Source organism: Solanum tuberosum, unplaced genomic scaffold (assembly GCF_000226075.1).
Source record: "Solanum tuberosum cultivar DM 1-3 516 R44 unplaced genomic scaffold, SolTub_3.0 scf00146, whole genome shotgun sequence".
Taxonomy (NCBI): Eukaryota; Viridiplantae; Streptophyta; class Magnoliopsida; order Solanales; family Solanaceae; genus Solanum; species Solanum tuberosum.
Window position 1 is genome coordinate 90,794 of NW_006239076.1, and position 21,060 is coordinate 111,853.

The 21,060-nt window shown below is 31.9% G+C and overlaps 1 pseudogene; it reads right to left on the reverse strand.

Annotated features, from left to right (window-relative positions):
- Positions 1-510: 510 nt before the first annotated feature.
- On the reverse strand, positions 511-1,932 carry LOC102606106 (crocetin glucosyltransferase, chloroplastic-like; annotated as a pseudogene).
- Positions 1,933-21,060: the final 19,128 nt, after the last annotated feature.

A 21,060-nucleotide genomic window follows, 5' to 3' on the forward strand; every position in this document is an offset into this window, starting at 1 on the left:
GTTAATACACGTATGCTTTGTATTTTATACTTTTTTAAAAAAAAATTACCTTCATTCATTGTTTTTCTCTTTTATTTTTCGATTGATTTTATTTACTCGTTTTTATTTTCCTTGTCTTTCCTTTTGATTTGATTTGAAATTTAATTACAAAAGTCTTATATATAAAATAAGTTAATTTCGAATTGATATTAAAACGAGTAAATAAAATCAAATAAAACATTAAAAAAACCCGTTAAAATTTAAGGACACACTTTTTATTTATATTTTTTTTAAAAACAAAAATAATTTTCTAAAAATAATTAAAAGTGAAAAGATAAGAAATTAATGAAAGAAAAATATTAAAGTTTTAAGTGAGGAAGAAATTAAAATAATTATTTCAGAAACTAAGAAAATTATTTCATTATGAATAATTCCAAACAAATTCACTATTTTTCCTGAAACGGAGAACAGGCACTTTAAAAACTAATTGATTACTAGCTATTTTATTAAAATCATATATCCACGAGTGATTTAGTACTCATTATGACCAAGTAAAAACTCATTAGCAAAAGCCTTGAGATTCACACTTGATTTACCATTTTGCTTCATAGCTTCCTTAGCTAAATCACTCAATTTCTTCTCAATTCCTCCCCTTCTTCGCCGCTTCCCATCGCGATCGTGATACATCTATTGAACTCATCTCTTTCCACGACACCACCTTCAATGGCATTAACTCTAACACCATTCTTCCAGATATCTTGAATGAGTTTTGCATTACAAACTTGATCGTTCCAGAGTGGACATGCCACGATAGGTACCTCAGATGCTATGCTCTCCAAAATTGAATTCCATCCACAGTGAGTCAGAAAACAACCAACAGAAGGGTGTTTAAGAACTTCCACTTGCGAGCACCAATTCACTATCTTCCCCTTCTTTTCAAGTTCGTCTTTGCAACTCAACTTGTCCTCCATCTTCTCTGTCTTGTCCTTCCCTAATCGCCCACAAAAATGGCCTCCCACATTTCAGCAATCCGTGACCAATCTCCTCCATCAATTGACTTGATATTTCGGAGTAACTATCAAATGCGATGTAGATAACCGATCCCTTATTGTTTGAGTTCAACCAATCCATATAATTCTTCGAACTAATCTCAATCATATCAGCTCGAAAAGTATCATCATCAAAAAATATTGAAGGAATTGAAGGTCCAATTCCCACCATAGTCACATGCTTTAAAATTAACAAAGCATCAAACTCCAAAGCATCAAAAGTGTTCACAAGAACTCTTGGATTTTCTTCACTATTCAACATTTCAATTTGCCTTTTAATAGACTTAACTGCCCAGTTGGTACTTTCCACGTCATCAAACACAAAAGACAAAAAATCAATTGGACTAAGTGGTGGCAATCTTGGTTACTCTATTATTTTATCCTTATCATTATAGTTTTTGAAATAATCAGAATAGTTTATGAATCTGTAATAGTAAACATCAAAAATCGTGGCAGGTTGGATCAAAAATAATGTAGATGGTACATTAATTTTTTTGGCCACTAAACCAACCCATTCCATGATAATTGTATAGATGACATGTGAAAAAGGGGTACCATTTTTTGCATTTGATTGGATCATATTGAAAATGAATTTTGACCCGCGAGACTTTACAGAAGAATAGAACAAATGAAAGTCATCAATTGAACTTAGCTGGAATTTGCCATCATAGCCATCAAAGAAAGGAGCATAGCTTAATCCTTCAATGTTTGAAAGTTTTTTTATTTTACTGAAAGCTGATAGGCTCATGGTTAAAGTGACTTCAATGCCTAGATTGATTAATTGTTTGAAAAATTGAAGACATGGATTAATTTGGCATTGGCCTGGGAATAGTGCTATAAGAACATGTGGCTTTTCATTCTTCAATTTTTTTATGTTTTGAGTGGTGAGAAGAGAAGTATTCATGAAGGGGAATGAGGATTTTAGGTAGGAGAACTTTGTTTTTTGAATTGGCTTGGTTACAACTGATTAGGGTGACACAAATTTATACTAGTAAATAGATGGTTCTAGTTACAAAACAAATCTAGAAAATTCATTATATTCTTTAAATATTCACCTTCATTGTTATGCTTTGATATTATATAAATATTTATTTAATAAAAAAATATCAAAAGATATTTTACTCAAACTTTCTGGAAGCTCCAAGAAGTACATGAATTTTTTGTTATTCTAAAAATAAATTTTATTATTTAGCAAAAAATAAAACAGAAAATACATGAATACTTTTGAGTAAATAACAAAAAAAATATAATGATAGCAAGTAGTATGTTTTATTATCAAATATAATGTGTGCTGATGATTTAGAGATACAAAAGCATGATATTTTTATTTTTCCAAGAATCATTATTATTATTTAGTGAAAAAAACCGCAAGAAATGCATGTGTACTTTAATCTAAGAAAAAAACATAATGATAGAAAGTAATATGTTTTATCATCAGATATAACGTGTGCTAACAAATTAGAGATACAATGCATAACATATTTGTTGTTTCGTGAATTATCATTATTACTCAGTAAAAAACACAAGATATGCATGAGTACTTTAGTCTAAGAAACGAAAAAAATATATAATAGTAGTATGTTTTATTATCAAATATATCGTGTGCTAACAAATTAGAGATACAAAAGCATGACATTTTTTGTTGTTCCGAGAATCATCTTTATCATTCAGTAAAAAAAATGACGCAAGAAATGCTCGAATGTATAGTTATTTAGACTAAGAAACACAAAAAACACAATAATAATTAGTATGTCTTATTATCAGATATATTGTGTGTTATCAAATTAAAGATAAAAAAAGCATGACATATGTACATATTCGATTACAGATTATTATATTTTTTTAAAAGATAATTAGAAACATAATAACGTGATTTAAAATTAGAATATAAAGAAGTAAGCACATGAAAAAAATAAAATAAAAAATTCAACATATAACACATATATATTAATTATCTATATTATAATTTTTCTACAAAGAGTGTAATTTATTTTATTGCCTTTAAGGGTTCAACAATTTAAAATAATCAAACAAGGAAATGTCGGTACTATTCATTTTTTCTATGTAACCTAAGGAATCAAAAAATTTCAAGTGATGAGTCATATTGATGTTTCACTAAACTTTTTTATATATATATATATATATATATATACATTCAAAAGTTTTAAAAATTCCTATAATTTCTTGGACTCTCATATGTTTGGTTCTTTTTCTTGTTCCAAATACATGAAATTATAATTTAGGGTGTGAGTACTCAAGCATAGTATTTTTATCTGCTCTAATATTGAAATATGTGATTGTATATCTCATCTAAAAATATTAACTTTTAGAGAAGACACTTTTATTTACTTAATTATAAGTTTTGATACTACTTATTTCGAGAAAAGTAAAGATATAAATACATTCAAAAAATATCTGTTGAATTAATTTCATTTAGCGAAGTAGACATGAATGCTCTTATAGTTAGCATAACCTTTTCACCAACCTTAATAAATAACAAGAACACAATCCTGTAAAAAATAACCATCCCTAGTAAAATGACAACGTCCATTCACTTTGAATAATCAATCTTATTTTTCTTGTATCATTTAAAATATATTTTCCACTGTTCATAATAATTAAAATTTCACCTCTTCATGCTCATTACAAATTTTTAATCCTTCAAACTCATTCTTATACATACGCATACTTATGAAATGCAATGTAGTGTAGTTAAAAGGTACTTTCATAATGGTTTTTGACAAATTATTAGGCGCAATACTCATGTTCTTCATTCCTCCAACCACTGCATCTCTCCACATAAAAACTTACAACTTAACCTTATAACCTTTCGTCCTGGCCTATTATTTTCTTTTCTTCTTTACTATTCTATTCTACATACATACACTCTCTCATGTTCTTCCACTCTCTAATTGTTTGAGTTTGCTGTTTAGAATTGCCAGTTAGCTATACCATCAACATTTCTTGATTATTGAAGCCTGAATTACTTTTGAGTTGATGGTTACGATTTATGCATATTGGGTTTTGGTTTAGGTATGAGGTGAAAAAGAATAAAACTCTACAATGTATTAATGCTAGGGCTTGAAAAAGTAATTTTTTATTTGCATAACTTCCATTGAGTTTCATTAATTCGGATTTTGAAATTGCGATTGTTCATTTACTTCGTCTTTGTTTTGTCTTAATATAATCATGACTTGGTGTTGACATTTATATGATTTAAAAAGCTTATAAATCTCTTTTAATTTATTAAAATTTAGCTTAATATATAAGCTAATGTTGATTTTTGTGGAATTTTGATTTCTCTAGCTCAAAGAAAAGATACATATTTAGTTTAGGAATCAATTAAATACATTCAAAGATTTTTTTTCTGAATTAATTCATTAGGAGAAATAAACATGAATATTTTTATAATATAATTTGTATAATCTTTTCACCAATCTTAATTTAAATCACAAAAACAAAATTGAGGACAAAATGTTCATCCCTAATAAAATGATATTTATCATTTCTCCATGAAATACCCATCTGAAAATGATAAACATATAAAAGAAATTATTGATGCGATGCAGAGTTTAAATTGTATACATCTTCAATTTAAATAGTTTAACATGACAAAAATATTTTTTATATTAACTTTCATGTGAGACTCATTTTTTTTTAAAATAGTAGTCACAAATGCTAGATTTTTATTAATAATCAAAGCAACAATTCGATCAAAGCAAAGAAAAACTAAAAGGGCTGGTCCAATCGGATCAGTCCATACAAAGTGTATTTGGCCCAAATGGGTCAAAATTAGCTCCAATGCAGGCTTCGATGGGTGAGAAACCATATATATCTACTAGTTTCTGGTAACGTGCATTGCACGTTTATTCTTTATTATTATGATAATAAATTTTTTTATCTATAATAGTTTTGAGTTATAAAATGAAAATATTAGTGGAGTTAGGAGTGATTTCTTTTTGAGAATTGGTAACATGTCAGGAGTGAAAATTAATAGCCACTAACTAATAATCTCGTTTACTGCTTATATGTTATATTTGAATTCAATTTCTATTATATGTTTTTGTCTTTAGGATTGTTATTCCTTTTTCATATTTAGAAAAATAAAATTTATGTTGTTCATTTATTTGACTTTTAAGTACTCCTTCTTATTAAATTAAATTACCTCATTTGTTAGAATATGTCTTTTTCAGAGATTTTCTCGATTTCTTTTGCTCGATGTTGTTGAGGGAGAAATATTAGTTATCTTTTTTACCTCTAAAGGTAGGAGACTAAAGCAAAATATAATTTCAATAAGTCATTGTCAAACTAAAGCTATCAAGGAGGCTCTACTTTGTAAAATACACATGCATTAAGTTATTAAAACCTAATTAAAAATACAGTAATCAAATGGTAGTCAAATTTATTAAAAATTACTCCTGCAAAAAAATTACAAAATTGCTGGAGAGACATGCCGCATACCTCATTTGTATTGGCGCAATTTCTACTAAAAGTTCTATTCAATGGTCTGCAAAAGCATCACCTCTGATTAAAAAAATTACATAATAAGTTCATAAAAAAAATTAGCAGTATATTTTCATGTGAGAGATCAAACACTTAAACATCAATTTAAGAATGTAATTTGAATGATAGAAAAAAATGAAAAAACTAAAGGCAAAGCAATGCTTGAAAGAAGATATGATAAAAGCTTTATGCTCTCTAAACCAAATTCAAATGTACAGTAATGTCATTAGAAGACAACGTGTAAGAGACTTAATAGGTATAGTGATTTCTTGAAGAGTTAAAAAGTCATTCAACTTTAATGGTGATTTCTTGAAGAGTTGAAAGTCATTCAACTTTAATGGTGATTTCTTATAGAATAATAATTAATTAATTAATTAATTAATAATAATAATAATAATAATATGGTAATGATAATTAAAAAGCTGAAGGACATTTTCGTAATCCAACTTTAGACTAAGCACTTGTCCACTTATAATATAATATGATATATGATATGATGATTATATGTAGATATGTATATGTTATCATTAAAGTAGTCTATTGTATGATTTAATAAAGTATTAATGTTTTGGGCCTTAAAAACAAATATCTATAAATATGAGTTTAATTTAGATAACTTGAAATTCATGGTTCTTCTCTTAAGTCTGATGGAAACTTATTGAAAATGTACTATTTAAATCTGAAAAGGTACCTTTCTTGAAAAAGCAACTGGCAGAACCAAAAGACATATTTTTTTCTTTCTCTCCATCTCGAAAAATGAACATTAAAAAGGTAATATTTAAGGTTTGAAAAATCAAGTTCATTAATCAAGTTATTGCTTTCTTCAATCAAGTTATAGCAATCTAACAAGGTTAGTGTTCTCTTTTAATTCTTATGTATTTAAATCTTTGTCTAATAATTTATTTGTGATCTTGGGTGAATTCTTTTAAGTTTTCTATCAAGTGGTATCAAAAGCATTGTCTTATTAGATCACTAGACATGAAATTTATTTATTTTTCCTACGTTTCTCTGCAAGCAATTTGCAGATTCAAATTTTTTTTAAAGAAACAAACAAAAAAAATTTCAGATTGTTTAAAGTAATTTCCACAAATTGGACTTATTTCTTACTTCTTATTTCTTGCTTCTTCTTCTTTTAAGTACAACAATGGATTTAAAGAGACGAGAAAAAATATTTTTTAAATTTCTATTGAACTCATTTTTTCAAGAGGAATGCAACTACTTATGTCAAGATTTCGGGGTAGTATTGGTTCCAAATTTTTTTAGGGAAAGAATTCATAGTGAATTATTTCCGGTTATCTACGGTAATTTTCAGATTCTTTATTTTTTTTGGTTACCTTTTCGTTCATTTTTTCCTCTCATAAATGGAACAATTTTTTAAACATCTAGTTTCTTCTGCAAATTTTTTTTGGGCATTGTTGGTTTTCCAATTATTTTGGTGAAGTTTTACATATGACAATTTTTTACAAATTTTAATGATGATATTGTGTCATTCCTTTTTTTGTTTTTCAAGATTTTATTTTTTAAATATAATTTGTGCCATTATTTTATTGATAGTCATGAATATGTGATACATTTAATAATGCATGCCAATAATGTGTCGATCCAAAGAACGGCATATTGTTAGGCTATTTTGTAATCAATGTTTATGAACTATATATAAGAGTACCACTTACGAGTTATTATTTCTGTTCAACTACTAAATGGTAATGTTGTGCAAGGTATCTTGAGATTGACCCACTTTTATGTATATCTATGTGTTTGATAAATGTATTTTAAATTATTTGTTGTTGTTACTTGAATTTATTTAATTTACTTATGTTCACATATACATGATTTATTTCGATTGATTAATTGTGAGCATTACTTGTTTTATCTTATAGTATCTTCTATATCTCCCAATATAAACAAACTTAACAGCACAAACTTCAAGAAATGGAAAGAGCACATCATGATTATGCTTGGCTGCATGGATCTTGATTATTCATTAAGATTTGATCGTCCCACAGACTTGAACGAAACAAGCACTAATGATATTGAGCTATAGAACTGTCAAGTTGTTAGGTTGTTAACTTTCTGTTATTAATTTTGTTAAAGGCATGTGATTCACGTGTGAGTTAGATATAGAATAATTGATGAGAAATTCCTTTATATATGTTCAGTGCTATTCTGTAAAGATCAGTTGATTGAAATGAAAGCTTGTCATTGGTAACAATGTGAATTTGTTCTAGAAAGCTCTCAATTTAGTTCGAGTAGTTATATTACAAAAGTTTTCATGGTATCAGAGCAAGCGATCGAAAGTTTGTAGAGAAGTAGTAGGCTTCACTGTTAGTTGCTTGAAGATTCAACAATGGTGAATAACACTGCAATAATGGCGAATAGCCCAGACGCAGCAGAAATTGATCCATAAATCGATCACAATCATCCGCTCCATCTACAGTCATCTGATACCCCTGGTGTTGCCTTAATTCCAATGAAGCTTACAGGTCCGAAGAATTATGGATTGTGGAGTAGATTAATGTGCCTTGCACTACTAGTCAAAAACAAACTTGGATTTGTTGATGGCACCTGTGTTAAGAGCACGTACAAAGGAGATTTGACAATAAGATGGGAAAGGTGTGATGCAGTTGTGTTATCGTGGATCAGTGCAACAGTAGCACCAGAGCTGTTAACCAGCATTGTGTATGCATCGAGTGCGAGGAAATCTGGAGGGACTTCAAGGAGAGGTTTGATAAATCTAACTTGACTAGAATTTTTCACTTGTGGAAGGAGATCAGTTTGATGAGTCAAGGAACAAATTCTATGACTAAATACTACTCTAAAATGAGAGATCTATGGGATGAAACAGATGTTATGGTGCCATCTCCATCATGTGACTGTCAGGAGTCAAATTCTCATGTTGAGCACATTAGACAACAGAGGTTATTGCAATTTTTAGTAGGATTGAATGAGAGTTATGCTCAAGTCAGGAGTTCAATTCTGCTTGGATCACCAGTTCCAAGTGTGAATCAAGCCTATGCAATGGCAATTCAAGAGGAAAGCCAAAGGAAGCTAGGTTTGATGGAAGGAGGAAAGGATCCCATGACTATGCTAGCAAGAAGAGGTTCGAGATGCAACAATCAGCCACAAAATTCTCAGTATCCATCTAATACTTCCCAGTTCAAGAGGAATCAAGGTCATGTCTCACAAGGAAGGAAATTAGGTGTGATCTGTGAACACTGTGGATACAAAGGCCATACAAAAGAGACTTGCTACAGGATTGTAGGTTTTTCTACTGATTTCAAAAGCAAAAGAAGAGTGTCTACTGATGAGGATAGCATGCCTCATGCTCATGTCTCAACAGCTGAAGCTGTCTCATCTACTTCAGGAGGAGGAACCACATCAGCATAAGGATCAGATTCTTCTCACTTCCATTTTCCAGGTGGTTATTTCACAAAGGAACACTATGATCAAGTGCTGAAGATGATGGTTTCTCAGCCCACAGGAAGTTGTAAAGCAAATGCAGTTGCAGGTATGAATGTTAAACATAATAATGTGAATGTAGCAGGTTTGAAGTGGATCATTGATTCCGGGGCTACACATCATGTTACTTATTGTGATAAGATCCTTTATGATTGCAAACAATTAACAGAGTCAAATCCTAATAAATTGCAAGTACCTACAGGAAATAAAATTCAAATATAACACATTGGAAATGCAGTGATTTTGGGATAATACAAGCTGGAAAATGTGTTATATGTACCAGAATTCAAATTCAATCTGCTGTCAGTTTATAAGCTGACTAAGGACCTGAATTGTGTGGTGTCTTTTTATCCTAACCTATGTACAATGCAGGCTCTCGATATTGGGGAGGTGATTGGGATTGTTAAGGAAGAAGAAGGTCTTTACATTCTCAAGCATGAAGCACTCTCAGTAGCAGGAGCAGTAGTTACAAACAAGAGAATGACATATTTGAAGTTGTGGCATCTCAGATTGGGGCATCCCTCTATGAAAGTAATGAAGCAAATTTCCATTTTGAAGAATAAAGTAGATGTTAGAATACAAGAAGAATGCATGATTTGTCCCTTGGCAAAAAATGTAGACTGAAATTTCCTTCTAGTATAACTAAATCCAGTAGTTTGTTTCAGCTTATGCACATGGACGTCTGGGGTCCTCACCAACATCCCACCTATGATAGAAAGCATTACTTCTTGACTATAGTTGATGACTTCAGTAGATTTACACAAGTCTCTTTGTTACAGTCCAAGAAGGAAGTAGGAGTTGTATTGAAAAGTTTCTTTTCTACGATTTGTAATCAATTTGGTTGTTCAATAAAGACTGTGAGATCAGACAATGGTACTGAGTTCTTCAATAGTCAAGTTAATGCTTTATTTTCTTCATTAGGCATTGTGCATCAAAGTAGTTTTCCTTATACCCCACAACAAAATGGTGTGGTTGAAAGGAAACATAGACACATTTTGGAGGTAGGAAGAGCATTGAAGTTGCAATCTCATGTGCCTAGTAGATTCTGGGGTGATTGTATACAAACATCAGTCTATCTTCTTAATGGATTACCTACTGGTGTTTTGGATGGACAGTCTCCTTATAAGGTGTTATTTGGGAAATTTCCTAGTATAGAACACATTCAAGTTTTTGGATGTTTGTGTTTTGCAAGTACACTGCCCAAAGGAGACAAATTTGAGGCTAAAGCAAAGAGATCAGTCTTGTTAGGTTTTTCTTCCACACAAAAGGGATATAGACTGTATGATTTGGATACAAGAACTATGTTTATTAGCAGGGATGTGGTCTTCAGAGATGAGGTGTTTCCTGTCAAACTTCTAAAGTCAGATGAGGGACCTTATCCTTTATTATCACCTTTTATAGATGATGCAGGTACACATGAATGTAATCAACCCATTATTCAGCTAGCATCACCTATTCCTACTCCTACTAATACAATACATGAGACTGTAGTGGAACCTGCAGAAGCTGAGATGATGGTGGAACCTGCAGAAGCTGACCTTATACTTGTTGATGATCCTGTGCATCCAGATGACATTCAGCAAGATAATATTGGTCCTAGAAAGACTAGCAGGGCTACCAAACCACCAGTATGGATTAAAGACTACATTGTGCCCCAAAAGTCTCACCCTCATACCATAACAAATCATGTTTGCTATGACAACATCTCTACTGATTATCAGAATTATTTACATGCATTTTCTGCAGTAATGGAGCCTCAGTCTTATCATGAGGCTTCTCAAGACAAACTATGGGTTGAAGCCATGCATCAAGAAGTTCAGGCATTGGAAGATAATGGTCAAAGTGGGTGTATAAAATCAAGTATAAAGCAAATGGTGAGGTAGACAGATACAAAGCTCGTTTAGTTGCTAAAGGGTACACACAAAGGGAAGTTTTGATTACCATGAGACTTTTTCTCCAGTTGCAAAAATGGTTACAATCAGGACAATTCTTATACTGGCAGCTTCATATGGCTGGGATTTGTCTCAAATGGACATTAATAATGCCTTTTTACAAGGTGATCTCAATGAAGATATTTACATGAATCTTCCTCTTGGCTTGCAAAGACAGGGGGAGAATAATGTGTGCAAGCTAAGGAAATCATTGTATGGTTTAAAGCAGGCCTCTAGACAATGGAATGTCAAGTTTACTGAAGCTCTGTTGGCAGCAGGGTACACTCAAAGTGCTCATGATCATTCTTTGTTCATTAGAAAAGTTGGAAGTGACCTAGTGGTAATTTTGGTCTATGTAGATGATCTTTTGATCACAGGAAACAATTCTCAATTTATTCAAGAAGCCAAGGCCACTTTGAATCAGAACTTCAAGATAAAAGATTTGGGAAATCTTAGATATTTTTTGGGAATAGAAATTTTGAAATCCAAGATGGACTCTTACTTAATCAAAGAAAGTATGCATTGCAACTTATTTCAGAAGTTAGTCTGAGTGGTGCCAAAACAGTGAGCACTCCTTTAGAGTCCAATCACAAACTTACCAGTCTAGAATATGATCAACATACTGGTGACTCTAATGATCCTGAACTAGATGATGTTACACCTTATCAGAGGTTAATTGGGAAGTTGTTATATCTGATGATTACTAGGCCTGATATTTGTTTCAGTGTACAAGTTCTAAATCAATTCATGCAACATCCTAAAACTTCACATTGGGAAGAAGCACTAAGAGTTGTGAGATACATAAAGAGGTCTCTAGGACTTGGAGTTTTGCTGAAAAAGGGGATTGAACCCTCAAAACTCACTGGATATTGTGACTTAGATTGGGCCTCATGTCCTAATACAAGGCGATCAGTCACAGGGTACATGGTAAGACTTAGAGATTCATTGATTTCTTGGAAGTCGAAAAAACAACAGACTGTCAGTCGAAGCTCTGCTGAAGCAGAATATAGGAGTTTGGCAGCTCCAGTTGCAGAGTTAGTTTGGTTAGCTGGTTTACTCAAGGAGCTACATTGTCCAGTTGCAGGTCCAATACTAGTATTCACAGACATCAAATCAGCTATCAGAATAGCAGAGAATCCAGTGTTCCATGAGCGTACAAAACACATAGAAATTGACTGTCACTTAATCCGGGAGATGGTGAAATCAAATTTTATCAGTCCTCAATACCTATGCACTGCTATGCAACCTGCTGATATCTTTACCAAGGGGTTAGGTGCTGCTCAACATCACTTCCTATTGACCAAACTTGGTGTGTTAGACGTTTTCCACCCTACAGTTTGAGGGGGAGTATTGAGCTATAGAACTATCAAGTTGCTTGGCAATTAAGTCAAGTTGTTAGGTTGTTAACTTTTTCTTACTAATTCTGTTACAGGCATGTGATTCACGTGTGAGTTAGATATAGAATAATTAATGAGAAATTCCTTTATATAGGTTCAATGCTATTCTGTAAAGATCAGTTGATTGAAATGAAAACTTGCCATTGGTAACAATGTGAATTTGTTCTAGAAAGCTCTCAATTCAGTACGAGTAGTTAGATTACAAAAGTTTTCAAATGAACAAAATTTTGCATATGAAAAGTGGGAGCGATCGAATCGCATGAGTTTAATGATGATGCAACATTAAATTCCAAAATCCTTAAAGGGTGGCATACCAGAGAATAGAGATGCCAAAGATTTCATAAAGGAAATCGAAGACCAATTCACTGCTAACGAAAAGGTTGAAACAAATACTACTATTAATAAGATTGTTTCTATGAGATATAAGGGTAAATGAAATATAAGGAAGTACATTATAGAGATGTCTAATCTTATGACAAAACTCGGGGTCTTTAAGCTTGAGTTGTCTGATGACATACTTGTGCAACTAGTTTTGATCTCTCTTCCATCACAATTTAGTCAATATAAAGTTTCATATGATACTCAAGAGGAGAAATGGACTTCAAATAAACCTATAGCTCAATATGTGGAAGAGGAGGATAGACTCAAACAAGAGACGATTGAAAGTGCTCATTTGACATCTACCTTTGGAACTAAAGTCGTTTCACATAAGCGGAAAAGGAGCAAAAATAAAGAAACTTCAGACAAAGGAACATTGGAGTTTTAAGGATCAAAAGCCATGTTTCTTCTATAAGAAACTTGGTCACATGAAGAAAAAGTGTTTCAAGTATGCTGTTTGGCGTTTAAAGAAAGGTGTCACATCCTGAGCCTACACCCTCGACATGGCCAACACTCGAGAACCATCGTTGGTCCTCAAGAAAACCTTTGGCTTGGCTGGATGCTTAGCGGAACAGTTACTCAAGCAACATGGAACTCCATGTGCATAATTAAACTCAAAATTCCTCAATAACAACTTTACTATGAATATCTGGAAATACTTAAATAAATATAAGTAATCCTCTCAAGGTCTTAAAACATCAACAAGGAAACCAATGAGAGACTCATCAACTCCTAACCATCTATGAAATCTCTAATACTAAGATAGATGTTGGAACCGAACCCATGACAACCTAACAAAAGCAAGAAATAAGTGTGAAGCCCTCCAGAAAGCAAAGAGGCTCACAAAAGCTAGCTGGAGTGCAAATGGTATCGACAAAATGCTTATTGATGACCTTGAACACCTGTATCTGCATCATAAAAAGATGCAGGCCGAATGACATCAATGCATTGAATGCACGAGCATGTAAGGGGGAAACTGAAAGCATAGACAACTAAAATGATAAGGCTGGAAGACATACTCACCTCAACTCAACTCCAATACAAAAGCAATAATGATATATACAATATTTAAAACATTATAAAATAGGATATATAAACTTAATGATGTATAATAATGCAATAAGATACTCGTTACTCTTATTTGAGAGATTCTCTAACTTACAACCATCACTATAAGTTACGAGATGATACAGTGTCTTGCCTACGCTGCCAGAGCTATCCTATACCTTGTCGGGGTATAGAACACCTCAACTAAGTGGATCCACTAAGCTATGATTAAAAGTAATAAGGAGTCGTCTAAAAAGTACGATCCCTTACCCATGTTGGCTACATGGTTTATGAGGAGTGTGAGTTGTCTGAACTCATCCTTATATCGGTGCTCAATACTACTCCCAATAAATATATATACTCATGCTCAATGTTAAAACATTTTCTTTCTCAATTTGAGGCAATTACTCAAAAGTTCCTCTTAAAAGAGGTAATACTCTGAACTCATATACTTGTTTAGAAACCAAAGTTTCTCTCTTTTAAATGTAAACATAGTACTTTTGGGAATACGTAGTTACCTTATATCATTTTTCAAACATGAATACATTTCTTCTCATTTCTCATATTTACTTTCTCAAAACTTAGATGATCAAAAAAGAATCCTAAAAAATGACTCAAAAGACCTCTTGAACTTTCCTCTTAAACTCACTTAATTCGGAATGTAAATAAGACATGTGATTTGAACATGTAGGAATTCTCAAAGGTGAACGGAATTTATAGAAACTAATACTAAGGAGAGAACGTAGTCACGACTCAAGGAAAAAGTCCGGAACGAAGCACAAAAGGAAAAAGACCAGGCAACCCTGGCCCAGTGTTGGTGTGGGGAGCTAGGCCCTAAACTACTTGCAGTGGTTTGGGGCGCACTGCTGGCGCGCCAGGCCCAAAACTACTGACCAAGAGTTCTGACTCTATGGTGGCTCGCCGCCCCACACCTCTGCCCAGATTTCTGACAATTTTTTATACTCAATTTAGGGTCGTAACTCGTATAGAATCGATTAATTCCTCATAAACTCTTGTTGATTCTCAAACCCAACACAAATTTCTTAAGAATTTCATACAACCCTTTTCAAGAATCACAACTCATACTCAAGATCCACAATCCAAGAAACTCATAACCTCCATTGTTAAAGAATGAAACTAAAATCAAGAACTACTCAAGAATCTCTTAATATAATGATTCATGGACGGATTCATGGATGAATTAGATGTATGGCATGAGGAAGAACAAGTCCAACACTGTGAGAAGCCTTACAAACCTGGAAAGAACGTTCTTGGTGAAAACCACATGTCTTGAAGAACGCTTGAACTTAGCTCTTTTTCTCCTCTGGAAACATCGCTTTAACTCTCTAAGTGTTTAGGAACGTGAATACGTGATTTAGAAACTGATTAGACCCTTAATTAAGTCAGGAAAAACGTGCTAAGCCTAGTGGGAAAAGGAAAAGACCAAAATACCCTTTTCCAAAAAGAATGGAATGCCTTAAATGCAGATGCTTTACTCAAACAGTCATAACTTTTTACTTGGAGCTCAAAATTTAGCCAACTTGGCGGTGTTGGAAAGATGACTCAAAGACATTTGATTTGATAGGTCATGGACCACCTAATTATGTTCTAAAAGATATGGCCATTTAAAATTGATCCAAAACTAAAAACTGATGGCAACTTGTATGAATTTCTCTTTAGTTCTTTTGAAGTCCGAGGTGTTACAAAAGGATTGCCTACGGAGTCGAGTGCCAATTGATGCTAAAAGATACATCTATGTGAGCAATGGAAATAAGGTTGTTGTGGAGGCTATTGGTTTCTTTGGAATTTTATTAGATACTGATTTTTATTTGCAATTACAGAAAATTTTGGTTGTACCGTTATTTAGACGGAACTTAATTTCTATTTCATGTTTGGACAAATCTGCATATACTTATTCTATTGGAAATGATAGTTGTAGTATTTCTCTAAATTGACATTAAATTTTTAGTTGGGAAGGAAAGAGTTCAGAGTCGTCTTATGTCAATTGATCATATTAGTACAAACTTAGTGATTGTGGATCCGCTCGCGAAAGGTTTGCCTCCGAAAGTGTTTCATGGACATGTGGCTCATATGGGTGTTGTCAGATTTGTTGATGAGTCACTTTAGTGGGAGTTTGTCATTATATTTATGATTTTGTCAAGTTAAAGTTTATTTTCTGTATAGATTAAAGTTTTATGAAATTTATGAATTTCATGTGTTTATTGATATCTCTGGAAAAAAAATAAAGGTATGAATTTTCTATTTTGTTTTTCACATAAGGTATAAGAAAGTGTTTTTGGACTATTAAAATCATAAAGTAGGACTAGTTAGAAATACACATGATTTAGATCATTTTACATTTAATTTTTGTATTTGATCTATGTCATCGATATTGCTAATACTTATGACTATTGATGAGTTTTGTTACAAATATATGTTACGAAAATCACTTTGATCCAATATGGTATTATTGATGAACCAAATTATTTTGATATGTAGGAAAAACTATATAAAAGGGCCATCAAACCTAAGATATTTACAAGCTCATACCCAAACCCAAAGTAACTCTTCATATACCCATTCTCCCCTAAATATTTACAACCCATACCCCCTCCCTTTCTTTTGCCCATTCCTTTATGTATAAACTACACTAAATACTCATTTGGCAAGAATTAATTACGAGCATACCCTGATTGACTATTACTCTATCAGTAAGCTGTTATTTTTATTTTTTTTATTTTGTTGTTTTGTTGTTTTTTTCTCTCTTTCTTTCACCCAAGATTCTTGATTTGTGTATTCTATTTTGCCAAACTAATTTAATTATTTTATTCTTTATTTTTTTTATAATTATTTTTTAAATTTTATTTTATTTTTTCAAACATAAAAATAAAATATAGAAAAAATAAGCTCATTATTTTCAGACTAATAAATAAATAATAAATTAGATTAAACTACATGAAGAAGTAACTAACAAAAATTCAAAAAAAAAGACGAATAATTAAACTACATCTAGGAGTAATTAAGAAAAACACTTTATTTTTTATTTTTATGTATCATTTTTGTCTTTTTCTCATTTATCATTTTATTCCTAGGTCTCTTTTGATAATATTTTCTTATTTGTTTTTTTTTGTTTTTCTCTTAATTCATTTTTTTCTTTTTTGTTAGTTTATATTCTTCTTCTTTTTTTAATTTTTCCTCTTTCTATATTTTTGCTAGATGAATATATGAAACACTCATTAATGATACAATCTCAGTAAATGATATGTTATGTTGATATCACAGAGAAATGAGTTGGTTGTAGATGAATGGTTGTAGGAAATCTCAATGAAACTATAGCAATATATAAATATATAAAACAATCCTTAATGATTTCATATCAGTATATGATATGTTGTGATGGTATCATTGAGAAATGAGTTGGTTGTACATGAATGAATGTATAAAACCTTAATGATACCATATCAATATATGAATATATGAAAACAGTCCTTAATGATACCACAACAATATATGAATCTATGAAAACAGTCCTTAACGATACCATGTCAGTATATGATATGTTGTGCTGGTATCATTGAGAAATGAGTTGGTTGTACATGAATGAATGTATAAAACCTTAATGATACCATATCAATATATGAATATATGAAAACAGTCCTTAATGATACCACAACAATATATGAATCTATGAAAACAGTCCTTAACGATACCATGTCAGTATATGATATGTTGTGCTGGTATCATTGAGAAATGAGTTGGTTGTACATGAATGAATGTATAAAACCTTAATGATACCATATCAATATATGAATATATGAAAACAGTCCTTAATGATACCACAACAATATATGAATCTATGAAAACAGTCCTTAACGATACCATGTCAGTATATGATATGTTGTGCTGGTATCATTGAGAAATGAGTTGGTTGTACATGAACAGTTCAATCTTTTATGATACCATATCAAAATATAATATGTTGCGATGGTATCATTGAGAAATGAATCGGTTGTACATGAATGGTTATGGGAAACCTTAATGAATATATTATTATGGTATTATTAATAAATTAGTGGTTTTGTAAATAAACAAATGAATGAAACCTTAGTGCTACCGCAACAATATATTCATATACTGTAATGGTATCATAAATGATATGAAGAGTGTTACCAATACATAAAATAGTCTGTAATGATACCATGTCAATCTATAAGTTAGTTACTAACAACAAAATTAATGATACCCACTCAATGTTTCTATACTATTTTAGTATCACTTAATAAGTTAGTTATGAACAAGAATGATACCCACTCAGTATTTATATACTATTTTAGTATCACTTAATGAATTAGTTATGAACAAGAAAGTTCAATGAGACCCACACAGTATTTATATACTATTTTAGTATCACTTAATAAATTAGTTATGAGCCAAAAGGTTAAATGATACCCATAGAATATTTATATACTATTTTAGTAACACTTACTAGTTTAGTTATTAACGACAAACCTTAATGATACCCATTCAGTGTATATATACTATTTTAGTACTCTATCACTTAATAGATTAGTTATGAACAACAGAGCTTAATGATACCAATACAGTAGAGATATACTATTTTAGTATCACTTAATACATTAGTTATGAACAAAAAACTTAATGATACTCATACAATATTTATATACTATTTTAGTATCACTTACTAAGTTAGTTATTAACAACAAACCTTAATGATACACATTCCGTAAATATATACTATTTTAGTATCACTTTATAAATTAGTTATGAACAAAAAGGTTAATGATACTCATACAATATTTATATAATATTTTAGTATCACTTACTAAGTTAGTTATTAGCAACAAACCTTAATGATACCCATTCAGTAAAGATATACTATTTTAGTATCACTTAATAAATTAATTATAAACAAAAGGCTTAATGATACCGATACAGTAGATATATACTATTTTAGTATCACTTAATAAATTAGTTATGAACAAAAAACATAATGATACTCATACAATATTTATATACTATTTTAGTATCACTTACCAAGTTAGTTATTAACAACAAACCTTAATGATATTCATTCAGTAGAGATATACTATTTCAGTATCACTTCATAAATTAGTTATGAATAAATAGCTTAGTGATACTATATATTATTTATATACTATTTTAGTATCACTTAATAGATTAGTAATGACTAACAAATCTTAATGGTACTAATACAGTAAAGATATACCATTTTAATAACGCTTAATAAATTATTTATGAACAAAAAATTTAATGATACTCATACAATATTTATATACTATTTTAGTATCTGTAACGACCTATTTCCGTCGTTATAGAAAAGCCAACGGGGAAAAATTTTGGGCCGGAAAACTATTTCGTAGTAACTTGGAATTTTCCAACTTAGTCCAGATTTGAACGAAATCGGAGTTAGTAAAGTTAGTGAAATCTGATAACAATTGGGTGATCTAATTATGATTTTAAGCACATGCCTAGATAGCTAAGACGTTAAGGAACCCGTACCAATTTATAGAATTGAATTCGGGCGAGTAGAACTCCCGAAAATGATCTTAGCGTGAACGAGTTTTTTTGAGTGTCATGGGTTGAAGGTGTGTTGTGAAATGGGAGTTTGGGATTCTCAAATCGACTCACTGGTTCCGTGCAAGACGTTGTGGTAGAATTATTCCCGCCAAGGCGGGGCCGCTGTAGCGGGATGAGGATCGCTGTGGCGGGATAGTCGCGATTTAAGTCGGAAATAAACCTCAAAATCATTTTATTCTGTAAGTTTTGACTTTGAGATCTAGGAGATGACCCCAGGTGCTTTCTTGACAGTTTTTCACCATTCTTAAGGCTAAAGGTAAAGTTTTAACTCCCCGATTCCATTTTTCAATCCATAGAATGTCAATTGGTGGGTAATTATCGATGGGGGAGGATTTTGATCTGGAAATTATGGTGGAAAATGCCCTAATATGGGTATGGGGATCAATAGTTTGACCTAGGATTGATTTTATTGATTGTAATCCGGGTAATTAGGCCTCGTTTATTGATCCTTGCGTTAATTGTATGTTTTTAGACCTAGAACAAGCGGGAAGAATTCGGAAAGGGAAGATTCAAGTGCCTTAGGGGATTCAAGCTTGGATTCGAGGTATGTGATGGTTGTGATTTCATGTTGGTGTGATATATGTTTGCAATTACTACATTATGATGCATGTATGTATGCAAATGTTGTGTTATTGATCACACTACTCATAAATAAGGTTGATTGAATAATTGTATGCCATGAAATCATGAATTGATTATATGATTATGAGAATGTACATTGTGATTGTGATTGTGGCTTGTTGAATGGATCGGGTGTTACGTTCCGACACACTAACTGGATCGGTTGCCACGTTCCGGCATAAAAACAGGATTAGTTGCCACGTTCTGACATAAACATGGGATCGAGTGTCACGTTCGGCACACTAACTTGGATCGGGTACCACGAATCGGTACACTAACAGTTTGGGTGTGAGTTCCATAAGAGGACCATTGACTTGACATAACTGTATATCTTGAGAATTGTGAAATTGTGCGTTGCTCGTAAGTGATGACTAATATTGTATATGTTCGGTATATGCATGATTATTATTGTTGTAATGGCTTATATATGTTTCACCTTTTGGGATAGCCGTGTGATCCTACCAGTACACGGTTGTTGTGTACTGATATTGCACTTGCTTGTTCTTTGTTGAGTACCGGGCATCTTCAGGCGGCTATTGATAGACTTCAGTTAGGTGACTATTGAGCGTGATCAGATTCAAGGGTGAGCCAATTCTTTCAGGCTGCCATGGATCTTTCTTGTTTAAGTCTACTCTTTTCGGACTCAGACTATTTGTTTAAGGTGTTCCCTTGTTCTTAGACTTGTCGTTAGTAGAGTTTTGGCACAATGACTTTCAGGTTCTAGGGGTTGAATTTCCTCATTAGTTTGGTTAGTTATTTTTTTTAAACCTTTGGAGTTTATCGGGACTTCATTTTTATTTCCATTTAAACCTGCTTCCGTATCTTTAAATGCCTTAGTTTTTAGTTAATTTGTTAGTTTGGGTTGTAGTAATGGTTCTCCTACCGGAGGGTTAGTGTGGGTGCCAATCACGACGGTCTGGGTCATGACAGTATCACTTACTCAGTTAATTATTAAGAGCAAACATTCATGATACCCATTTAGTGAAGATATACTATTTTAGTATCACTTAATAAATTAGTTATGAACAATAGCTTAATGATACTCATACAATATTTATATACTATTTTGGTATCACT